The following is a 9469-nucleotide window of genomic DNA, read 5'->3' as shown; positions in this document are numbered from 1 at the left end:
TCGATCAGTCGATGCAGCCCTATTTACTGAAGAACTCGCCGAGATCTATTTTACTCCTACTGCTAATGCGATGGCGAAAGCAAGAAAGATTGTATTGATTGTGTGTTCAAAAAGTGTGTTGACACAAAAATGTGGCGATGTGATCAACACATAGCAAGCTAGAAGATCTGAGTGTAACGAGACCAGAGATCTGCTTGGCTTCAATACAGAACCAGTCGATTCTGAAAACCCAACGACGTGCCTATCAATTTGACCAGCAATTGATAAGGAGAAAAAAATCTTATCAGTAATTTAAGGTGTAACATGTCTGTGACGCACTAGACCATTCCAAATATACGTCCCGATATCTGATTCAGTAAGGCTATCGACTAAATAGTCGATGTTCGCCGTATCCATATGCTGCGATATAATAAAGCATCATTGGCTAAATAGAACATGATCGACATAAAGTGTCAAGCCGATAAGTTTGATGAAAAGAGTATAACATGCGAACAAACCGACTATCTAATATAAATGATTTTACAAACAATTTGAATCTAATCTATTATCATCAACAGTGAGGTTCGATCAGATCGATGCAGCTATGAGAATGATAACAAACTAAAGCCAAAGAATCTTAAAAACCATCTATATGTTGACATATTCATGAAAGCATGCTATATGTGTGAGAGTATAGGCAAATCGACTAAACTAGCAGATGCAGTCATAGCAAACAAACAGAGTACATATCTTGATCACGAATAAGACCACTGATCAATAATTTCTAATCTAAAATCTTACCAGTGAGGTTCGATCGGATCTATGCAGCTATAGTAGTGTCATTAGATTAGATCTCATTAACTAGTGAGTTTATTCAAGATTGAAATATATTTTTGGATGCATACTATGTTTGACTGAAATAGAGATAAAACAGCCGATCTAACGGAATTAAGCCATCAATTATAAGATTTGAAGCATGATCAGATCAGAGGATGACCAATTAAGATGATATGGTGCCGATCTATCTCTATCTCAATCGGGTGATTTTGTTATAATTAATAAAACATTAATTATAGCAAGATCCATAACTAGTCAATCAACCAAAAACAACATGGAAAATCTTACTAATCTTAGTAGATTCGATAACTGGTGATATTGTGCTAAATAACAGGTTATTTAACACAAAATCGATAACTTTGATCTATATTAAGATTCGTAAGAGATCAATCAGCTGATGCAGCCTTACAAACTATAATACAGATGGATAACTAACTTATATTATGGCTCATAAAAGATCAATCAGCTGATGTAGCTTTACAAGCACAATACAAGTCGTGATGGTACTCACAAGCAAGCTGGACGTCGATCAGTCGATGTAGCCCTGTTTGCTGAAGAACTCGCTGAGATCTATTTTACTCCTACTACTAATGCGATGGTGGAAGCTAGAAAGATTGTATTGATTGTGTGTTCAAAAAGTGTGTTGACACAAAAATGTGGCAATGTGATCAACACATAGCAAGCTAGAAGATCTGAGTGTAACGAGACCAGAGATCTGCTTGGCTTCAATACAGAACCAGCCGATTCTGAAAACCCAACGACCTGCCTATCAATTTGACCTGCAATTGATAAGGAGAAAAAATCTTATCAGCAATTTAAGGTAGAACATGTCGGTGACGCACCAGACAGTTCCAAATATACGTCCCAATATCTAATTCAGTAAGGCTATCGACTAAATAGTCGATGTTTGGCGTATCCATATGCAGCGATATAAGAAAGCATCATTGCCTAAATAGAACATGATCGATATAAAGTGTCAAGCCGATAAGTTTGATGAAAAGAGTATAACATGTGAACAAATCGACTGTCTAATATAAATGAATCTACAAACAGTTTGAATCTAATCTATTATCATCAACAGTAAGGGTTGATCGGATCGATGCAGCTATGATAATAATAACAAACTAAAGCCAAAGAATCTTAAAAACCATCTATATATTGACATATTCATGAAAGCATGCTATATGTGTGAGAGTATAGGCAAATCGACTAAAATAGCTGGTGCAGTCATAGCAAACAAACAGAGTACATATCTTGATCATGAGTAAGACCGCTAATCAATAATTTCTAATCTAAAGTCTTACTAGTGAGGTTCAACCGGATCCATGCAGCTATAGTAGTGTCATTAGATTAGATCTCATTAACTAGTGAGTTTATTCAAGATTGAAACATATTTTTGGATGCATACTATGTTTGACTGAAATAGAGATAAAACAGCCGATCTAATGGAATTAATCCATCAATTATAAGATTTGAAGCATGACCAGATCAGAGGACGACCAATTAAGATGATATGGTGCCGATCTATCTCTATCTCAATCGGGTGATTTTGTTATAATTAATAAAACATTAATTATAGCAAGATCCATAACTGGTGAATCAACCAAAAACAGCATGGAAAAACTTACTAATCTTAGTAGATTCGATAACTGGTGATATTGTACTAAATAACAGATTATTTAACACAAAATCGATAACTTTGATCTATATTAAGATTCGTAAGAGATCAATCAGCTGATGCAGCCTTACAAACTACAATACATATGGATAACTAACTTATATTATGGTTCATAAAAGATCAATCAGCTTATGCAGCTTTACAAGTACAATACATGTCGTGACGGTAGTCACAAGCAAGCTAGAGGTCCATTAGTCGATGCTGCCCTGTTTGCTGAAGAACTCACCGAAATCTATAGTCCTCCTCCTACTAATGCGATGGTGAAAGCCTGAAAGATTGTATTGATTGTGTGTTCGTCCTTTTTTACAATAATCAGGGTCTAATATTTATACCCGGAACCTAAACATGAATCCTACTCAAATACGACTCATTACAATTTTTATAATAAAAGAAAACTTCCAAACTTAATAATAACTTGGACCCCAATTTTCCTTATTCGTAGAGTCCGACACATCTCCCTAGCGTCACTCAAGTTTAGCCCATTGACGCTGTCTGCTGACGTCATCAATAAAATAGCCGATTCTGACATTACATCTAAATCAGCTGATACCGATTCTCATCTAATCGTTTTCTTGATGACACAATCCTAGAAGCTTCGAGTTTTTGCGTTCTTCTTCCCAAATTTTAGTGTAAACATAAACCTTAGGATTAGCACCGAGTTAACCCCCTACCAAATCTCTCTCTTTCTGCTGTACACTCTGTTGTAACCCCCCCGATTTTGTGTGCTCTTGCGTATAAGGATCATCAGCTGCTGGACGTAGGGCATCGATTGGCCCGAACCAAGATAAACCGTTGTGTCCTCTATGTGATTGTTGTGTTCTTGAGTCCACCCGAGCCACCGGAGAGACATACTCTGACACCTCCTCGAACAACAATGCTTGCCGCGGTTCTGACCCTTCGACACTAGGCATACCCTATAAGTACTCATGGTACATGGCCGATTGTTTTTTTGGTAATCAATCGACACTTCAATATATTATTATTTTCATCTATAGTTTTTCCAGCACTTGGTTTTTTTCTCTTGTCGAGCCCTAGCTGCCCTAGGGTTTGGTTGATCTTTACCGTTGTATGCTGAAAAACAGTTGACTCACCTCCACAAAAGTGAGTACCTTTTGTTGCTTTGCTCAGGAAGCAATCGTTCGTCGTCATGAGAGCACCATAGTTATCATGTTGTGGAGCGGATCAATTTTTACGTGGCAACATCTGACTCGTGGCTTACAGAAAAGTAGAAACCCTGATTTAAGAGCTAAATGTGAAGTTGAGTCTACAAAAGAAGAGCTCAAAAGTAAGAGTAGAAGAGTAACCCTTCAATTCTAAATACACCACGTGTTTTAAGGGCCCTTGTTGAAATTGTTGATGATGCTCTTAAAAACCTACTAGTATATTGCACGTGCTAACGCTACGGTAAAAACAAAAAACAATATGTTTCTGAAAAATGAAGGAAATAGTGAGACAGATTCACAACTCGTCCCATATTGCCCTGTGCCTTCTGCTGTCTGATGGCAGTAGGGCCTCAGCTGCTTCAGAAGTAGAATTTTCATTGAACGTACCATATGCTGATGGCACTTTTACATCAGCAACCCCTAGCGTGATTGCACGCATCAGCACCTCCTGCTGATCCTCATCGTTCTTAACTACCTGGTTGTATATTTGCATTGCTCTCAACCGAACCTGCAGCACCATAGTCTGAATTAGACATGAGGAACTCAACATCATTTATTAAATCCCATCATAATTCATGTGCAGACATGCACATTGTCATGGAAAAACTTCGAGAAATAACTAAAATGACAATATGCTTCTTGCAGCATCCAATTTTCTATTTTCTATAAATGAAATAGACCATGTGCACTACAACTGCATAAAACTGCATATATAGCCAAAATCTATATTAGCAGTTGGCTACTAACAAATATACCAAAACCTTGAACAAATCTAACACGAAATACAGCTGAAAACTGGAAATTCTTTTCCTGCTATGGAAGCAGCAACAAATTTTGACATCCCACAGGGAACAAGAAAAATAGAGGTTAGATACTATCAACAAAGCTAGAGCTTCCGTTCCATAGCCTAACATCTCGCAATATCAAGATTGATCACAGGAAAAATTATAATCTGCTAATTGATTGTTATTCAATTGTCGATAGAGGAAATCAACACGCAGATAGAATTCGCCTTAATCGGGAAGCGCAGCCGGGGCATGAATTCTCCTTCGCCGCATCCAATTGAGTGACCGTGCTTGGACACTTGGACTTAGCCGGCGATGTAGACCCATCAGACATCAATTTGGGTGACTTTGTTGGGGACGACGCCTGCTTGGACCTTTCTCCACCACCGCCGTGGCCTCTGGTTTGACCTCCGCGCCATCAGTCTTCGCCCGGGGCTTCTTAGGGGATGGCGCTGCCTTCTTCGCCTTGCTGGTGGTGGCCCATGCATTTCCCATTAGCACGTCCGCCACCGGAGGCCGACATTCCACCCGCCCCACTGCAGATACTGCATCGGTCCGCTTCGCCCTCACGGTCGGCGGCTTCTTCTCCCCAGATTTGCCTACAGCGGCTGCGAGCTGATGCATCTGGGAATCTCCAGAATATCGATCCACCACTTCTTGCCCCCATCTATCACCCCCGCCTCCAGCAGCGCATACACCCATCACCGCTACTACACAGCCACTCATATCCCGAAAGCCCATCATATTTTACTTGCTTTTCTTTCTCAATTCAAACCCAGCAAGCATTTCTCAACAGGAATGTTCTGACATAAACAACACGTGGCTCAGGGCATGCTTGAAAGGCTCAACCAAAATTTCACCGTACCATTTCCGAGTGGAGAACCTTCTCTCTATTAATATCAATAGCCAACTAAATCATGTCAAGAACTACTTTTTCTTGCAACCAACTGGCTAAATTTTTGAAACAAAAAAAAAAACATAACCATAGCAATCAAGAATACAATATGATAAGAGGTCATCTCATGTTAGATGTGCGCTACTTATTTTATGATGGTGCTTAAATCATGCTGCAGGAATCTCATTTGAAATCTTTCTCGCGCTCTTAGAAACCTGACAATATTATGCAAGGCTGCACTAACTTGATCGAATTTCCTTTCTTTAAGAATCCATTTAGTCACTGGAGTCGTTCTTCTGCTTGGTATTTCTGAAAGCATGATAGGCTAGTTGCTACTTATTTTACTAATTGACAAGTAAGAAAATTAATTAGCAGGTTTCATTTGATGCTCTTAAAAAGAAAATTGACCAATAATAGCCTACTAACTTGGCTTGCTTGAAAGAATTTAGAAGAACATGGAGATAATTATAAGAAAGAAATACCAATAAGAACGACGGTGGACAAAGCAAAGGAACCTATTCTTTGTGCGATAGTAATGGATGATGCTCTGTGTCCTTATTCTTTGTGCTATTCAGTGCCAACAAACAGATAGTATACTAAAAAAGTGCTTATTTACTTCACGATGTAGCAGGCAAAACATATCAAGTAAGATCCTAATAAATAGGTCGTTATCATCATGCTTATCTATTAGCATGCTGCAATCAGGGAAGCAATAGAATAGAAATTATGCTTACAAATTGTGCTTTCTCACTGGTTGCTTTGATCTGCCATTCTTTTCCTTTCCATAATTCTGCACAAAGTGAGATAAATTGAAAGAAAGAAAATACAACATAAATGATGCAGATTTCTAGCAATTCAAGATTTTTCTCTCCCTCACTATGCATATATGAGCAGTGAGCACATTGTTTTGGTGGCTGCTGGGATTGCGAGGGAGAGAGAGCGGCCAGCCGGGGGCCTTGCCCACGGCCGAGCAAGAGGGAAGAGTTTTCCTTCTTAATTTGTGTATCTCGACGTCGACATGGGTGCGATCCGGAGGCTTGTCGGTGAAGAGTTGCACTAGCTGTTGTGGCGAGAACCAGTCGGTATGCGCCATACAAGTCTAACAGGGCTCCCGGTACTCGTCGATGTTGTCGTGAGATGATAGGCGCGCCGACTAGGCCAGGGATTGTTACTGGGGGTGGCCAAAGCGCTGATGGCACAACGTCTTGAAGATGTCACAGGTGAACAGGCCCACATCCCCAGCATCTCATTCGAGCATGTAATACCAATGTTGGGCAACACCCGTCATGTGGAAGGACGCCAGCCAGACCTTGTCTGCCTCAGGGGTCTGCTGGGCACAGAAGTGCTCACACAGGTTCAGCCACCCCAACAGATCGCCGCCGACTTCGGGATGTGCATAGGGAAATGGCGGTGGTTGCTGGTGTGGAGCCGACGTGTGGATGATGGTGGCTTTTGCCGGCAGGTTGGAGGAGGATAAGCACTCTTCAACATTCGCCAGGTGGGTAGCAAGATCGCCCACCTGCTGCTGCAACCCGTAGATGGCGTTTGTGAGGGCTTTGAGCGCGATCACAGGGATGGCGATGGAAGGTGGCACCATGGTGCTGGATATCGGGGCAGTGGAGGTGTGCGTAATGGCGGTGGTGTGGCTCTGAGGAACACCTGACATAGGGCAGCTGCTTGGGTGAGAATTTGCGGCGCATGGGGTGGCAGCGGCAGAAGCAGATTCGGTCGTAAGATCATTGGCTCCGAATACCAAATGTTATGGTGCCTGCTGTGATTGCGAGGGAGAGAGAGTGGCTGGCCGGGGCCTTGCCCATGGTCGAGCAAGAGGGAAGGGTTTTCTTTCTTAATTCTTGCTTGTCTCTACCCGTGCTTATTACAGAGATTAAATAGTCACTCTGGGTGGTTGAGAGACGCCTGGACCTGGCCCTGGTCACCATGCATGGCTGAGGGGCGCCTAGACTTGGCCCTGCCATGCAGCCGTTCATCTCATGGTAACTAACGCCTCGAACACACATGAACCAATAAGCATATATAAATGGTACTATAATGAAACTATTATAGTATTGCAATGGATTGCAGTTCAAGTACTACCAATTTGTAGCAAGTCAAAATTTTTCTTTCCATCACTTATACAGCACACCTGGCTGATGCAACCATCCAGATATAAAACCTTAGCACAGACATTATGCTACATTCTGAATTTCTACAAGGCTGGTGCAATTTTCTGATCATGGACAGCACTTGCAAGAAACTGGTAACTTACCAAAATGGAGAGCTTCAGCTACATATACTGAACCTTCACATGAACAGGCCTGAAATCTTTTTCCATGACATACACAGATGCAATAGATTAACTGCTTGTTCCTATAACTAATCAAATTCAAGCTCAGTTTTAACAAACAGTCCTAAATTCAGAAAAAAGAAGGCTCTTATCAGTGAGAATACAAAAACTGGAACCACATGAGAATAGCAACTGATCTCACAGATAGAGAGTATCATGCTAGATAGGTAATGAGACATGATCACAGTATAATGATATTCTTCTAGAAATTATTACAAATGTATTGCAGAACTGAAATCTCAAAAATACAGGTACTGCATATAACTGGCCATGCAAGACAAACATAGCTTTCACCAAGTAATTTCACATATAACTCACATTGGAAAATCGGAAAACTCAGTTCCTGCATGTATCCAGTATTTAATAACTACCTGATCAACACACGGCACCAGGTTAAACAAGTGCAAATATGCGCATCCTAGACATGAGAGGGGGAAGAATTACTATAGAGAAGCAAGAAGGGATTAACCTGGACGAATCTATCCACCTTGAGCAAGAAGGGATTAACCTGGACGAATCTATCCACCTTGAGCAAAAAAAAAATATTCTTCTTTGGAGCAGCACAAGAATCATTATCCCAATACACTGAACTTTTCGGTCGTAATCAATAATCAAGGAACTTTTCCAAGGAGGTATTTGGGCATACCTATACATTATAAGAGACTATCAAATATGGATTGGAAAAGAGTAGAAGAACGTTTTGAAACAAGACTATGTAGCTAGAAAGGAAATCGTATGTCAACAAGTGGGTGCATCACACTGATTAATTCTGTTCTCAGCAGCTTACTTATGTATATAATCACTACAAGAATCATGTTAATCCATGATGAAAAATTTAGGTCACGGACCACCAAAAAACCGTCACAATGCAGCATCAGTGATGGTTTCAGATATCGTCATGGATTGAGCATCATGAATTAACCTCCGTGACAGTATTTCAAAAATCATCACAGATTGAGAGAATCCGTGACGATCTTAGACCATCACCATAGAGCCCAAGGCCCAGTTAACCCAACCCAAACCCATTTTTTGTGACGAAAAATAACTGTCATGGATGAATTGCCACATCATAATGGATGCTTACGTGGATGCTTACATGAATGATGACATGGATGCTTACGTCACCATCGCAGGCCATTGGTTTATGTGGGCTGAAATTAGTAAGTTGGGCCAAATATTTTTTTTTGGCCCTCTTATTATTTTAATCCGATCCAACATTAGTTATAGCCCATTAAATTTAGACCATTTATAGCTTTGGTATGATCACCCATTAAATTTGGCCCATTTCTAGCTTATAGTATACATCACTAGACACATCCAAATCGGCACTCAGAAACGGTTAAAAAATCACATGTCCAAAGTCATTCACAGTTACTTAATCATAAAAAACATCTCAAAAAAATCCATTTCATCTTAAATCAGCAAGGAAGCACGAATAAGATTAATATACACCGAGGCTGACTAAATACAGGAGAACTAAGGTTAATCTAGATATGTTGGGCATTGTTCCCCTTCGATGAGTTTATCAATCTCCTGTGACTGCTTCTTTCCTGATATTTCTTGATTTTTCAATCTTTCTTGTGAATGCACAATGTGCAAATAATTAAGAATACACAATTAGATATTGGCATATGGTTGTATATCACATGTTGAATATGTTGCATTCAGATTAAGAATAACATATATACATTTCTCTGAATTTTTCTAGTGTGTATTAACTACTGACGACTATGGATATTAGCTTCAGAATAAAAAAATAGTATTTGGAATCAGAAATGCATGGTGGAT

The 9469-nt window shown here is 40.1% G+C and overlaps 1 long non-coding RNA gene across 1 annotated transcript; it reads right to left on the bottom strand.

The window, feature by feature from the left end:
* Positions 1 to 3944: 3944 nt before the first annotated feature.
* On the bottom strand, positions 3945 to 7661 carry LOC136483204 (uncharacterized). Its single transcript, XR_010765348.1, has 3 exons — positions 7604 to 7661; positions 6072 to 6127; positions 3945 to 4165 (listed from the first exon to the last, which is right to left on the bottom strand). It is a non-coding gene; the product is annotated as an uncharacterized lncRNA (long non-coding RNA).
* Between the last annotated feature and the right edge of the window lie 1808 nt (positions 7662 to 9469).

Source organism: Miscanthus floridulus, chromosome 9, assembly GCF_019320115.1.
Source record: "Miscanthus floridulus cultivar M001 chromosome 9, ASM1932011v1, whole genome shotgun sequence".
Lineage (NCBI taxonomy): Eukaryota > Viridiplantae > Streptophyta > Magnoliopsida > Poales > Poaceae > Miscanthus > Miscanthus floridulus.
This window is presented reverse-complemented; position numbering and strand designations above follow the sequence as displayed.